This window comes from Pavona decussata, unplaced genomic scaffold (assembly GCF_977016875.1).
Source record: "Pavona decussata unplaced genomic scaffold, jaPavDecu1.1 SCAFFOLD_214, whole genome shotgun sequence".
In the NCBI taxonomy this organism is placed as follows: Eukaryota; Metazoa; Cnidaria; class Anthozoa; order Scleractinia; family Agariciidae; genus Pavona; species Pavona decussata.
Genome location: NW_028145619.1, coordinates 2,585,686 through 2,601,305, shown reverse-complemented (window position 1 = coordinate 2,601,305; position 15,620 = coordinate 2,585,686). Strand labels below are relative to the sequence as shown.

Genomic DNA, 15,620 nt, shown 5'->3' with positions numbered 1-15,620 from the left:
AGTGGCCTCAAATCAACAAAAGAAGCAAACAGACAATAAGTCATACGTACACCACACAAGCAAGGTATCTTATTTTCATTGAGAACTTTCCAGTATTTCTAACTCCTAAAAACCCGATCGTAAATATTCCCATACAAACTCTTATATTTGCGCCGTGACCGCTAATACGCAAGATGATCATCGCTCACGGCTAGAGCTTGGGCCGCCTGTGTTTAGACAGGCCCACAATCAGAAGTAAAGCTTTAGACAAAGGCCGACAGCACACACAAGGTCAATTAAGCAAAAGCGCAGAAAAACTCGTAAGTGCACGTTTAGACTAAAAGCCACAAATAGTCAGGTAAAGTTAAAATAAAAACGAAAACAAAAAAAACCTAAGAGTAAGTTGCAAAATGTGATCATCGGTATACGAAGGTATACAACACGCTATACAGAGCTTCAGCTTAGACACGTAAAATTTCTTGGCGTACCTTTGTAAAACCTGTAAAGAAGAGACCTGGCCATTTCACAAAGTTCTGTTTCCAAAATGAAGTATCCCGCATTCATCAGCAGTATATAGGGTGAGGTATTGAAAATTCTCCATCCCAAAAGCGCACACAAGGCCGCCATTTTGAAAATTGTGACACAGAGCGCACGTCCATCACATGATACCGCTGAAATGTGACATCGCAGCATCGAAGGCGACGTCATGCAAACGTTTTGGGAGGAAAGTGCCTGTTCCGTGTTACAACTACGAGTGTAAAAGGCTAGGGTAGAAAAAGACGATCTTTTTTCACAAAAATTACCACACGGCTGTTACCTTTAAGTTGATAAGAAAAAGCTGAACCTGATGATCAAACCTCAAAACTGAGTTCAACGGAAAAAGCTAAGCCAAGGCCCCCCCGAAACAAGCGGCTCCTGAGTAAAGCAAACGCACCAGGCCACATGCTCAGTGGCAATAAATAGGAAAAGCTCATATGAAAATTCTCGCTATTTTATCATAATTCGCGATGTATAATTCTGACTCGTTTTGTGCGTAAATCAGTGTGGTCGAACTCTTAAATTGGTTGGTACGGTGTTCCACGGGCACAAACCGGCAGCCGGTCAGTCATCGGTTCCGCACGTCCTCCATAAATCTTAAATTTGCTTTTCTCAGGTTGTAGTCACACAGAAGATGGAAAAGAAGACGCACCAAGATTTACCTGATAAGGCATCTGAAGAGCAATTCTTTTGTTCGTTAATAAACGCTCCGAAGTTTCATCATGTTTTCTGACTCCCGTACCCACTGAACAGGTCTCGCATATTCAAAAACTACAGTACACGGAGACATTAGCCCATTAAACTATACGACTTTGATTAAAAACCCTTCATTTTAATGGCTTTTCTAGGCATTATTAAAAACAATGTCGGTAGATTTTTTTTAATGAAATCTTGAATATATATTTATCAAAACCAGTCATGTTTTTAATACTATCAGTACATAAACTCAAACAGAGTTCAAGGTCACTTTCAAACCGTTTATCAGTTCATCAAGTTATTTTAACTAACTACGATTGAAAGTAAAAAGTTTGGAAAAAGTCTGAAAAGTCTCCCGACGTATTACAAACAGTTGTTTATGACTAAGTGAACGACGTGTTTCCTTCACTTCTACGCATGCGCGCGTGGGCACATTATTCAACGAGCCCTGCAGGCATGTCGAAACTAATCCCACAAGCCCGCGCATTTTCCTGCTCTGTCTTATATATAGGAAACGTAAACCTAACTATAAACGTGCTTGCTTAACGGCAGCACATATACTAAAATTGGAACGATACAGAGAAGATTAGCATGGCCCCTGCGCAAGGATGACACGCAAATTCGTGAAGCGTTCCAAATTTTTTTGCTTTTTGGTTATAACTGAACCTCTCTCGGTTTCACCAGTCCATTATTTTGAGCAATTATGTGAGAAGCTTGTCATTAAAGCATCGTCCAGTGAGCATCCAGGCTTGGCGTTGCTACGAACTTACTTCATGGTTGACAAGTACTGGTGGCAGGCTCTCCCGCTCCTTTCCTGTTGAAACTTGGTAACTTCTCATGACCACATGCCCGGTTGCAAACAAACAAACAAACAAACAAACAAACAAACAAACAAACAAACAAACAAACAAACAAAAAAAAAACAAAACAAAACAAAAAAGGCGGGAAAAGTAGGAAACCTAGGAAGTTACAACTCGTTAAAGTGGCCTCAAATCAACAAAAGAAGCAAACAGACAATAAGTCATACGTACACCACACAAGCAAGGTATCTTATTTTCATTGAGAACTTTCCAGTATTTCTAACTCCTAAAAACCCGATCGTAAATATTCCCATACAAACTCTTATATTTGCGCCGTGACCGCTAATACGCAAGATGATCATCGCTCACGGCTAGAGCTTGGGCCGCCTGTGTTTAGACAGGCCCACAATCAGAAGTAAAGCTTTAGACAAAGGCCGACAGCACACACAAGGTCAATTAAGCAAAAGCGCAGAAAAACTCGTAAGTGCACGTTTAGACTAAAAGCCACAAATAGTCAGGTAAAGTTAAAATAAAAACGAAAACAAAAAAAACCTAAGAGTAAGTTGCAAAATGTGATCATCGGTATACGAAGGTATACAACACGCTATACAGAGCTTCAGCTTAGACACTTGCGTAAAATTTCTTGGCGTACCTTTGTAAAACCTGTAAAGAAGAGACCTGGCCATTTCACAAAGTTCTGTTTCCAAAATGAAGTATCCCGCATTCATCAGCAGTATATAGGGTGAGGTATTGAAAATTCTCCATCCCAAAAGCGCACACAAGGCCGCCATTTTGAAAATTGTGACACAGAGCGCACGTCCATCACATGATACCGCTGAAATGTGACATCGCAGCATCGAAGGCGACGTCATGCAAACGTTTTGGGAGGAAAGTGCCTGTTCCGTGTTACAACTACGAGTGTAAAAGGCTAGGGTAGAAAAAGACGATCTTTTTTCACAAAAATTACCACACGGCTGTTACCTTTAAGTTGATAAGAAAAAGCTGAACCTGATGATCAAACCTCAAAACTGAGTTCAACGGAAAAAGCTAAGCCAAGGCCCCCCCGAAACAAGCGGCTCCTGAGTAAAGCAAACGCACCAGGCCACATGCTCAGTGGCAATAAATAGGAAAAGCTCATATGAAAATTCTCGCTATTTTATCATAATTCGCGATGTATAATTCTGACTCGTTTTGTGCGTAAATCAGTGTGGTCGAACTCTTAAATTGGTTGGTACGGTGTTCCACGGGCACAAACCGGCAGCCGGTCAGTCATCGGTTCCGCACGTCCTCCATAAATCTTAAATTTGCTTTTCTCAGGTTGTAGTCACACAGAAGATGGAAAAGAAGACGCACCAAGATTTACCTGATAAGGCATCTGAAGAGCAATTCTTTTGTTCGTTAATAAACGCTCCGAAGTTTCATCATGTTTTCTGACTCCCGTACCCACTGAACAGGTCTCGCATATTCAAAAACTACAGTACACGGAGACATTAGCCCATTAAACTATACGACTTTGATTAAAAACCCTTCATTTTAATGGCTTTTCTAGGCATTATTAAAAACAATGTCGGTAGATTTTTTTTAATGAAATCTTGAATATATATTTATCAAAACCAGTCATGTTTTTAATACTATCAGTACATAAACTCAAACAGAGTTCAAGGTCACTTTCAAACCGTTTATCAGTTCATCAAGTTATTTTAACTAACTACGATTGAAAGTAAAAAGTTTGGAAAAAGTCTGAAAAGTCTCCCGACGTATTACAAACAGTTGTTTATGACTAAGTGAACGACGTGTTTCCTTCACTTCTACGCATGCGCGCGTGGGCACATTATTCAACGAGCCCTGCAGGCATGTCGAAACTAATCCCACAAGCCCGCGCATTTTCCTGCTCTGTCTTATATATAGGAAACGTAAACCTAACTATAAACGTGCTTGCTTAACGGCAGCACATATACTAAAATTGGAACGATACAGAGAAGATTAGCATGGCCCCTGCGCAAGGATGACACGCAAATTCGTGAAGCGTTCCAAATTTTTTTGCTTTTTGGTTATAACTGAACCTCTCTCGGTTTCACCAGTCCATTATTTTGAGCAATTATGTGAGAAGCTTGTCATTAAAGCATCGTCCAGTGAGCATCCAGGCTTGGCGTTGCTACGAACTTACTTCATGGTTGACAAGTACTGGTGGCAGGCTCTCCCGCTCCTTTCCTGTTGAAACTTGGTAACTTCTCATGACCACATGCCCGGTTGCAAACAAACAAACAAACAAACAAACAAACAAACAAACAAACAAACAAAAAAAAAACAAAACAAAACAAAAAAGGCGGGAAAAGTAGGAAACCTAGGAAGTTACAACTCGTTAAAGTGGCCTCAAATCAACAAAAGAAGCAAACAGACAATAAGTCATACGTACACCACACAAGCAAGGTATCTTATTTTCATTGAGAACTTTCCAGTATTTCTAACTCCTAAAAACCCGATCGTAAATATTCCCATACAAACTCTTATATTTGCGCCGTGACCGCTAATACGCAAGATGATCATCGCTCACGGCTAGAGCTTGGGCCGCCTGTGTTTAGACAGGCCCACAATCAGAAGTAAAGCTTTAGACAAAGGCCGACAGCACACACAAGGTCAATTAAGCAAAAGCGCAGAAAAACTCGTAAGTGCACGTTTAGACTAAAAGCCACAAATAGTCAGGTAAAGTTAAAATAAAAACGAAAACAAAAAAAACCTAAGAGTAAGTTGCAAAATGTGATCATCGGTATACGAAGGTATACAACACGCTATACAGAGCTTCAGCTTAGACACTTGCGTAAAATTTCTTGGCGTACCTTTGTAAAACCTGTAAAGAAGAGACCTGGCCATTTCACAAAGTTCTGTTTCCAAAATGAAGTATCCCGCATTCATCAGCAGTATATAGGGTGAGGTATTGAAAATTCTCCATCCCAAAAGCGCACACAAGGCCGCCATTTTGAAAATTGTGACACAGAGCGCACGTCCATCACATGATACCGCTGAAATGTGACATCGCAGCATCGAAGGCGACGTCATGCAAACGTTTTGGGAGGAAAGTGCCTGTTCCGTGTTACAACTACGAGTGTAAAAGGCTAGGGTAGAAAAAGACGATCTTTTTTCACAAAAATTACCACACGGCTGTTACCTTTAAGTTGATAAGAAAAAGCTGAACCTGATGATCAAACCTCAAAACTGAGTTCAACGGAAAAAGCTAAGCCAAGGCCCCCCCGAAACAAGCGGCTCCTGAGTAAAGCAAACGCACCAGGCCACATGCTCAGTGGCAATAAATAGGAAAAGCTCATATGAAAATTCTCGCTATTTTATCATAATTCGCGATGTATAATTCTGACTCGTTTTGTGCGTAAATCAGTGTGGTCGAACTCTTAAATTGGTTGGTACGGTGTTCCACGGGCACAAACCGGCAGCCGGTCAGTCATCGGTTCCGCACGTCCTCCATAAATCTTAAATTTGCTTTTCTCAGGTTGTAGTCACACAGAAGATGGAAAAGAAGACGCACCAAGATTTACCTGATAAGGCATCTGAAGAGCAATTCTTTTGTTCGTTAATAAACGCTCCGAAGTTTCATCATGTTTTCTGACTCCCGTACCCACTGAACAGGTCTCGCATATTCAAAAACTACAGTACACGGAGACATTAGCCCATTAAACTATACGACTTTGATTAAAAACCCTTCATTTTAATGGCTTTTCTAGGCATTATTAAAAACAATGTCGGTAGATTTTTTTTAATGAAATCTTGAATATATATTTATCAAAACCAGTCATGTTTTTAATACTATCAGTACATAAACTCAAACAGAGTTCAAGGTCACTTTCAAACCGTTTATCAGTTCATCAAGTTATTTTAACTAACTACGATTGAAAGTAAAAAGTTTGGAAAAAGTCTGAAAAGTCTCCCGACGTATTACAAACAGTTGTTTATGACTAAGTGAACGACGTGTTTCCTTCACTTCTACGCATGCGCGCGTGGGCACATTATTCAACGAGCCCTGCAGGCATGTCGAAACTAATCCCACAAGCCCGCGCATTTTCCTGCTCTGTCTTATATATAGGAAACGTAAACCTAACTATAAACGTGCTTGCTTAACGGCAGCACATATACTAAAATTGGAACGATACAGAGAAGATTAGCATGGCCCCTGCGCAAGGATGACACGCAAATTCGTGAAGCGTTCCAAATTTTTTTGCTTTTTGGTTATAACTGAACCTCTCTCGGTTTCACCAGTCCATTATTTTGAGCAATTATGTGAGAAGCTTGTCATTAAAGCATCGTCCAGTGAGCATCCAGGCTTGGCGTTGCTACGAACTTACTTCATGGTTGACAAGTACTGGTGGCAGGCTCTCCCGCTCCTTTCCTGTTGAAACTTGGTAACTTCTCATGACCACATGCCCGGTTGCAAACAAACAAACAAACAAACAAACAAACAAACAAACAAACAAACAAACAAACAAACAAACAAACAAACCAAAAAAGGCGGGAAAAGTAGGAAACCTAGGAAGTTACAACTCGTTAAAGTGGCCTCAAATCAACAAAAGAAGCAAACAGACAATAAGTCATACGTACACCACACAAGCAAGGTATCTTATTTTCATTGAGAACTTTCCAGTATTTCTAACTCCTAAAAACCCGATCGTAAATATTCCCATACAAACTCTTATATTTGCGCCGTGACCGCTAATACGCAAGATGATCATCGCTCACGGCTAGAGCTTGGGCCGCCTGTGTTTAGACAGGCCCACAATCAGAAGTAAAGCTTTAGACAAAGGCCGACAGCACACACAAGGTCAATTAAGCAAAAGCGCAGAAAAACTCGTAAGTGCACGTTTAGACTAAAAGCCACAAATAGTCAGGTAAAGTTAAAATAAAAACGAAAACAAAAAAAACCTAAGAGTAAGTTGCAAAATGTGATCATCGGTATACGAAGGTATACAACACGCTATACAGAGCTTCAGCTTAGACACTTGCGTAAAATTTCTTGGCGTACCTTTGTAAAACCTGTAAAGAAGAGACCTGGCCATTTCACAAAGTTCTGTTTCCAAAATGAAGTATCCCGCATTCATCAGCAGTATATAGGGTGAGGTATTGAAAATTCTCCATCCCAAAAGCGCACACAAGGCCGCCATTTTGAAAATTGTGACACAGAGCGCACGTCCATCACATGATACCGCTGAAATGTGACATCGCAGCATCGAAGGCGACGTCATGCAAACGTTTTGGGAGGAAAGTGCCTGTTCCGTGTTACAACTACGAGTGTAAAAGGCTAGGGTAGAAAAAGACGATCTTTTTTCACAAAAATTACCACACGGCTGTTACCTTTAAGTTGATAAGAAAAAGCTGAACCTGATGATCAAACCTCAAAACTGAGTTCAACGGAAAAAGCTAAGCCAAGGCCCCCCCGAAACAAGCGGCTCCTGAGTAAAGCAAACGCACCAGGCCACATGCTCAGTGGCAATAAATAGGAAAAGCTCATATGAAAATTCTCGCTATTTTATCATAATTCGCGATGTATAATTCTGACTCGTTTTGTGCGTAAATCAGTGTGGTCGAACTCTTAAATTGGTTGGTACGGTGTTCCACGGGCACAAACCGGCAGCCGGTCAGTCATCGGTTCCGCACGTCCTCCATAAATCTTAAATTTGCTTTTCTCAGGTTGTAGTCACACAGAAGATGGAAAAGAAGACGCACCAAGATTTACCTGATAAGGCATCTGAAGAGCAATTCTTTTGTTCGTTAATAAACGCTCCGAAGTTTCATCATGTTTTCTGACTCCCGTACCCACTGAACAGGTCTCGCATATTCAAAAACTACAGTACACGGAGACATTAGCCCATTAAACTATACGACTTTGATTAAAAACCCTTCATTTTAATGGCTTTTCTAGGCATTATTAAAAACAATGTCGGTAGATTTTTTTTAATGAAATCTTGAATATATATTTATCAAAACCAGTCATGTTTTTAATACTATCAGTACATAAACTCAAACAGAGTTCAAGGTCACTTTCAAACCGTTTATCAGTTCATCAAGTTATTTTAACTAACTACGATTGAAAGTAAAAAGTTTGGAAAAAGTCTGAAAAGTCTCCCGACGTATTACAAACAGTTGTTTATGACTAAGTGAACGACGTGTTTCCTTCACTTCTACGCATGCGCGCGTGGGCACATTATTCAACGAGCCCTGCAGGCATGTCGAAACTAATCCCACAAGCCCGCGCATTTTCCTGCTCTGTCTTATATATAGGAAACGTAAACCTAACTATAAACGTGCTTGCTTAACGGCAGCACATATACTAAAATTGGAACGATACAGAGAAGATTAGCATGGCCCCTGCGCAAGGATGACACGCAAATTCGTGAAGCGTTCCAAATTTTTTTGCTTTTTGGTTATAACTGAACCTCTCTCGGTTTCACCAGTCCATTATTTTGAGCAATTATGTGAGAAGCTTGTCATTAAAGCATCGTCCAGTGAGCATCCAGGCTTGGCGTTGCTACGAACTTACTTCATGGTTGACAAGTACTGGTGGCAGGCTCTCCCGCTCCTTTCCTGTTGAAACTTGGTAACTTCTCATGACCACATGCCCGGTTGCAAACAAACAAACAAACAAACAAACAAACAAACAAACAAACAAACAAAAAAAAAACAAAACAAAACAAAAAAGGCGGGAAAAGTAGGAAACCTAGGAAGTTACAACTCGTTAAAGTGGCCTCAAATCAACAAAAGAAGCAAACAGACAATAAGTCATACGTACACCACACAAGCAAGGTATCTTATTTTCATTGAGAACTTTCCAGTATTTCTAACTCCTAAAAACCCGATCGTAAATATTCCCATACAAACTCTTATATTTGCGCCGTGACCGCTAATACGCAAGATGATCATCGCTCACGGCTAGAGCTTGGGCCGCCTGTGTTTAGACAGGCCCACAATCAGAAGTAAAGCTTTAGACAAAGGCCGACAGCACACACAAGGTCAATTAAGCAAAAGCGCAGAAAAACTCGTAAGTGCACGTTTAGACTAAAAGCCACAAATAGTCAGGTAAAGTTAAAATAAAAACGAAAACAAAAAAAACCTAAGAGTAAGTTGCAAAATGTGATCATCGGTATACGAAGGTATACAACACGCTATACAGAGCTTCAGCTTAGACACTTGCGTAAAATTTCTTGGCGTACCTTTGTAAAACCTGTAAAGAAGAGACCTGGCCATTTCACAAAGTTCTGTTTCCAAAATGAAGTATCCCGCATTCATCAGCAGTATATAGGGTGAGGTATTGAAAATTCTCCATCCCAAAAGCGCACACAAGGCCGCCATTTTGAAAATTGTGACACAGAGCGCACGTCCATCACATGATACCGCTGAAATGTGACATCGCAGCATCGAAGGCGACGTCATGCAAACGTTTTGGGAGGAAAGTGCCTGTTCCGTGTTACAACTACGAGTGTAAAAGGCTAGGGTAGAAAAAGACGATCTTTTTTCACAAAAATTACCACACGGCTGTTACCTTTAAGTTGATAAGAAAAAGCTGAACCTGATGATCAAACCTCAAAACTGAGTTCAACGGAAAAAGCTAAGCCAAGGCCCCCCCGAAACAAGCGGCTCCTGAGTAAAGCAAACGCACCAGGCCACATGCTCAGTGGCAATAAATAGGAAAAGCTCATATGAAAATTCTCGCTATTTTATCATAATTCGCGATGTATAATTCTGACTCGTTTTGTGCGTAAATCAGTGTGGTCGAACTCTTAAATTGGTTGGTACGGTGTTCCACGGGCACAAACCGGCAGCCGGTCAGTCATCGGTTCCGCACGTCCTCCATAAATCTTAAATTTGCTTTTCTCAGGTTGTAGTCACACAGAAGATGGAAAAGAAGACGCACCAAGATTTACCTGATAAGGCATCTGAAGAGCAATTCTTTTGTTCGTTAATAAACGCTCCGAAGTTTCATCATGTTTTCTGACTCCCGTACCCACTGAACAGGTCTCGCATATTCAAAAACTACAGTACACGGAGACATTAGCCCATTAAACTATACGACTTTGATTAAAAACCCTTCATTTTAATGGCTTTTCTAGGCATTATTAAAAACAATGTCGGTAGATTTTTTTTAATGAAATCTTGAATATATATTTATCAAAACCAGTCATGTTTTTAATACTATCAGTACATAAACTCAAACAGAGTTCAAGGTCACTTTCAAACCGTTTATCAGTTCATCAAGTTATTTTAACTAACTACGATTGAAAGTAAAAAGTTTGGAAAAAGTCTGAAAAGTCTCCCGACGTATTACAAACAGTTGTTTATGACTAAGTGAACGACGTGTTTCCTTCACTTCTACGCATGCGCGCGTGGGCACATTATTCAACGAGCCCTGCAGGCATGTCGAAACTAATCCCACAAGCCCGCGCATTTTCCTGCTCTGTCTTATATATAGGAAACGTAAACCTAACTATAAACGTGCTTGCTTAACGGCAGCACATATACTAAAATTGGAACGATACAGAGAAGATTAGCATGGCCCCTGCGCAAGGATGACACGCAAATTCGTGAAGCGTTCCAAATTTTTTTGCTTTTTGGTTATAACTGAACCTCTCTCGGTTTCACCAGTCCATTATTTTGAGCAATTATGTGAGAAGCTTGTCATTAAAGCATCGTCCAGTGAGCATCCAGGCTTGGCGTTGCTACGAACTTACTTCATGGTTGACAAGTACTGGTGGCAGGCTCTCCCGCTCCTTTCCTGTTGAAACTTGGTAACTTCTCATGACCACATGCCCGGTTGCAAACAAACAAACAAACAAACAAACAAACAAACAAACAAACAAAACAAAACAAAACAAGGCGGGAAAAGTAGGAAACCTAGGAAGTTACAACTCGTTAAAGTGGCCTCAAATCAACAAAAGAAGCAAACAGACAATAAGTCATACGTACACCACACAAGCAAGGTATCTTATTTTCATTGAGAACTTTCCAGTATTTCTAACTCCTAAAAACCCGATCGTAAATATTCCCATACAAACTCTTATATTTGCGCCGTGACCGCTAATACGCAAGATGATCATCGCTCACGGCTAGAGCTTGGGCCGCCTGTGTTTAGACAGGCCCACAATCAGAAGTAAAGCTTTAGACAAAGGCCGACAGCACACACAAGGTCAATTAAGCAAAAGCGCAGAAAAACTCGTAAGTGCACGTTTAGACTAAAAGCCACAAATAGTCAGGTAAAGTTAAAATAAAAACGAAAACAAAAAAAACCTAAGAGTAAGTTGCAAAATGTGATCATCGGTATACGAAGGTATACAACACGCTATACAGAGCTTCAGCTTAGACACTTGCGTAAAATTTCTTGGCGTACCTTTGTAAAACCTGTAAAGAAGAGACCTGGCCATTTCACAAAGTTCTGTTTCCAAAATGAAGTATCCCGCATTCATCAGCAGTATATAGGGTGAGGTATTGAAAATTCTCCATCCCAAAAGCGCACACAAGGCCGCCATTTTGAAAATTGTGACACAGAGCGCACGTCCATCACATGATACCGCTGAAATGTGACATCGCAGCATCGAAGGCGACGTCATGCAAACGTTTTGGGAGGAAAGTGCCTGTTCCGTGTTACAACTACGAGTGTAAAAGGCTAGGGTAGAAAAAGACGATCTTTTTTCACAAAAATTACCACACGGCTGTTACCTTTAAGTTGATAAGAAAAAGCTGAACCTGATGATCAAACCTCAAAACTGAGTTCAACGGAAAAAGCTAAGCCAAGGCCCCCCCGAAACAAGCGGCTCCTGAGTAAAGCAAACGCACCAGGCCACATGCTCAGTGGCAATAAATAGGAAAAGCTCATATGAAAATTCTCGCTATTTTATCATAATTCGCGATGTATAATTCTGACTCGTTTTGTGCGTAAATCAGTGTGGTCGAACTCTTAAATTGGTTGGTACGGTGTTCCACGGGCACAAACCGGCAGCCGGTCAGTCATCGGTTCCGCACGTCCTCCATAAATCTTAAATTTGCTTTTCTCAGGTTGTAGTCACACAGAAGATGGAAAAGAAGACGCACCAAGATTTACCTGATAAGGCATCTGAAGAGCAATTCTTTTGTTCGTTAATAAACGCTCCGAAGTTTCATCATGTTTTCTGACTCCCGTACCCACTGAACAGGTCTCGCATATTCAAAAACTACAGTACACGGAGACATTAGCCCATTAAACTATACGACTTTGATTAAAAACCCTTCATTTTAATGGCTTTTCTAGGCATTATTAAAAACAATGTCGGTAGATTTTTTTTAATGAAATCTTGAATATATATTTATCAAAACCAGTCATGTTTTTAATACTATCAGTACATAAACTCAAACAGAGTTCAAGGTCACTTTCAAACCGTTTATCAGTTCATCAAGTTATTTTAACTAACTACGATTGAAAGTAAAAAGTTTGGAAAAAGTCTGAAAAGTCTCCCGACGTATTACAAACAGTTGTTTATGACTAAGACGTGTTTCCTTCACTTCTACGCATGCGCGCGTGGGCACATTATTCAACGAGCCCTGCAGGCATGTCGAAACTAATCCCACAAGCCCGCGCATTTTCCTGCTCTGTCTTATATATAGGAAACGTAAACCTAACTATAAACGTGCTTGCTTAACGGCAGCACATATACTAAAATTGGAACGATACAGAGAAGATTAGCATGGCCCCTGCGCAAGGATGACACGCAAATTCGTGAAGCGTTCCAAATTTTTTTGCTTTTTGGTTATAACTGAACCTCTCTCGGTTTCACCAGTCCATTATTTTGAGCAATTATGTGAGAAGCTTGTCATTAAAGCATCGTCCAGTGAGCATCCAGGCTTGGCGTTGCTACGAACTTACTTCATGGTTGACAAGTACTGGTGGCAGGCTCTCCCGCTCCTTTCCTGTTGAAACTTGGTAACTTCTCATGACCACATGCCCGGTTGCAAACAAACAAACAAACAAACAAACAAACAAACAAACAAACAAACAAAAAAAAAACAAAACAAAACAAAAAAGGCGGGAAAAGTAGGAAACCTAGGAAGTTACAACTCGTTAAAGTGGCCTCAAATCAACAAAAGAAGCAAACAGACAATAAGTCATACGTACACCACACAAGCAAGGTATCTTATTTTCATTGAGAACTTTCCAGTATTTCTAACTCCTAAAAACCCGATCGTAAATATTCCCATACAAACTCTTATATTTGCGCCGTGACCGCTAATACGCAAGATGATCATCGCTCACGGCTAGAGCTTGGGCCGCCTGTGTTTAGACAGGCCCACAATCAGAAGTAAAGCTTTAGACAAAGGCCGACAGCACACACAAGGTCAATTAAGCAAAAGCGCAGAAAAACTCGTAAGTGCACGTTTAGACTAAAAGCCACAAATAGTCAGGTAAAGTTAAAATAAAAACGAAAACAAAAAAAACCTAAGAGTAAGTTGCAAAATGTGATCATCGGTATACGAAGGTATACAACACGCTATACAGAGCTTCAGCTTAGACACTTGCGTAAAATTTCTTGGCGTACCTTTGTAAAACCTGTAAAGAAGAGACCTGGCCATTTCACAAAGTTCTGTTTCCAAAATGAAGTATCCCGCATTCATCAGCAGTATATAGGGTGAGGTATTGAAAATTCTCCATCCCAAAAGCGCACACAAGGCCGCCATTTTGAAAATTGTGACACAGAGCGCACGTCCATCACATGATACCGCTGAAATGTGACATCGCAGCATCGAAGGCGACGTCATGCAAACGTTTTGGGAGGAAAGTGCCTGTTCCGTGTTACAACTACGAGTGTAAAAGGCTAGGGTAGAAAAAGACGATCTTTTTTCACAAAAATTACCACACGGCTGTTACCTTTAAGTTGATAAGAAAAAGCTGAACCTGATGATCAAACCTCAAAACTGAGTTCAACGGAAAAAGCTAAGCCAAGGCCCCCCCGAAACAAGCGGCTCCTGAGTAAAGCAAACGCACCAGGCCACATGCTCAGTGGCAATAAATAGGAAAAGCTCATATGAAAATTCTCGCTATTTTATCATAATTCGCGATGTATAATTCTGACTCGTTTTGTGCGTAAATCAGTGTGGTCGAACTCTTAAATTGGTTGGTACGGTGTTCCACGGGCACAAACCGGCAGCCGGTCAGTCATCGGTTCCGCACGTCCTCCATAAATCTTAAATTTGCTTTTCTCAGGTTGTAGTCACACAGAAGATGGAAAAGAAGACGCACCAAGATTTACCTGATAAGGCATCTGAAGAGCAATTCTTTTGTTCGTTAATAAACGCTCCGAAGTTTCATCATGTTTTCTGACTCCCGTACCCACTGAACAGGTCTCGCATATTCAAAAACTACAGTACACGGAGACATTAGCCCATTAAACTATACGACTTTGATTAAAAACCCTTCATTTTAATGGCTTTTCTAGGCATTATTAAAAACAATGTCGGTAGATTTTTTTTAATGAAATCTTGAATATATATTTATCAAAACCAGTCATGTTTTTAATACTATCAGTACATAAACTCAAACAGAGTTCAAGGTCACTTTCAAACCGTTTATCAGTTCATCAAGTTATTTTAACTAACTACGATTGAAAGTAAAAAGTTTGGAAAAAGTCTGAAAAGTCTCCCGACGTATTACAAACAGTTGTTTATGACTAAGTGAACGACGTGTTTCCTTCACTTCTACGCATGCGCGCGTGGGCACATTATTCAACGAGCCCTGCAGGCATGTCGAAACTAATCCCACAAGCCCGCGCATTTTCCTGCTCTGTCTTATATATAGGAAACGTAAACCTAACTATAAACGTGCTTGCTTAACGGCAGCACATATACTAAAATTGGAACGATACAGAGAAGATTAGCATGGCCCCTGCGCAAGGATGACACGCAAATTCGTGAAGCGTTCCAAATTTTTTTGCTTTTTGGTTATAACTGAACCTCTCTCGGTTTCACCAGTCCATTATTTTGAGCAATTATGTGAGAAGCTTGTCATTAAAGCATCGTCCAGTGAGCATCCAGGCTTGGCGTTGCTACGAACTTACTTCATGGTTGACAAGTACTGGTGGCAGGCTCTCCCGCTCCTTTCCTGTTGAAACTTGGTAACTTCTCATGACCACATGCCCGGTTGCAAACAAACAAACAAACAAACAAACAAACAAACAAACAAACAAAAAAAAAACAAAACAAAACAAAAAAGGCGGGAAAAGTAGGAAACCTAGGAAGTTACAACTCGTTAAAGTGGCCTCAAATCAACAAAAGAAGCAAACAGACAATAAGTCATACGTACACCACACAAGCAAGGTATCTTATTTTCATTGAGAACTTTCCAGTATTTCTAACTCCTAAAAACCCGATCGTAAATATTCCCATACAAACTCTTATATTTGCGCCGTGACCGCTAATACGCAAGATGATCATCGCTCACGGCTAGAGCTTGGGCCGCCTGTGTTTAGACAGGCCCACAATCAGAAGTAAAGCTTTAGACAAAGGCCGACAGCACACACAAGGTCAATTAAGCAAAAGCGCAGAAAAACTCGTAAGTGCACGTTTAGACTAAAAGCCACAAATAGTCAG

At 40.6% G+C, this 15,620-nt stretch overlaps 7 non-coding genes across 7 annotated transcripts; all 7 read left to right on the top strand.

Annotated features, from left to right (window-relative positions):
• The first annotated feature begins 1,746 nt into the window (after nt 1-1,746).
• LOC146460240 (U6 spliceosomal RNA) lies at nt 1,747-1,855 on the top strand. The gene has a single exon (XR_014857721.1). It is a non-coding gene; the product is annotated as a U6 spliceosomal RNA (small nuclear RNA).
• Nucleotides 1,856-3,943: 2,088 nt separating this feature from the next.
• On the top strand, nt 3,944-4,052 carry LOC146460239 (U6 spliceosomal RNA). Its single transcript, XR_014857720.1, has one exon. It is a non-coding gene; the product is annotated as a U6 spliceosomal RNA (small nuclear RNA).
• Nucleotides 4,053-6,128: 2,076 nt separating this feature from the next.
• LOC146460238 (U6 spliceosomal RNA) lies at nt 6,129-6,237 on the top strand. The gene has a single exon (XR_014857761.1). It is a non-coding gene; the product is annotated as a U6 spliceosomal RNA (small nuclear RNA).
• A 2,080-nt stretch (nt 6,238-8,317) lies between these two features.
• LOC146460237 (U6 spliceosomal RNA) lies at nt 8,318-8,426 on the top strand. The gene has a single exon (XR_014857752.1). It is a non-coding gene; the product is annotated as a U6 spliceosomal RNA (small nuclear RNA).
• Nucleotides 8,427-10,502: 2,076 nt separating this feature from the next.
• Nucleotides 10,503-10,611, top strand: LOC146460236 (U6 spliceosomal RNA). The gene has a single exon (XR_014857741.1). It is a non-coding gene; the product is annotated as a U6 spliceosomal RNA (small nuclear RNA).
• A 2,056-nt stretch (nt 10,612-12,667) lies between these two features.
• Nucleotides 12,668-12,776, top strand: LOC146460235 (U6 spliceosomal RNA). Its single transcript, XR_014857730.1, has one exon. It is a non-coding gene; the product is annotated as a U6 spliceosomal RNA (small nuclear RNA).
• Nucleotides 12,777-14,852: 2,076 nt separating this feature from the next.
• Nucleotides 14,853-14,961, top strand: LOC146460234 (U6 spliceosomal RNA). Its single transcript, XR_014857719.1, has one exon. It is a non-coding gene; the product is annotated as a U6 spliceosomal RNA (small nuclear RNA).
• The last annotated feature ends 659 nt before the right edge of the window (nt 14,962-15,620 follow it).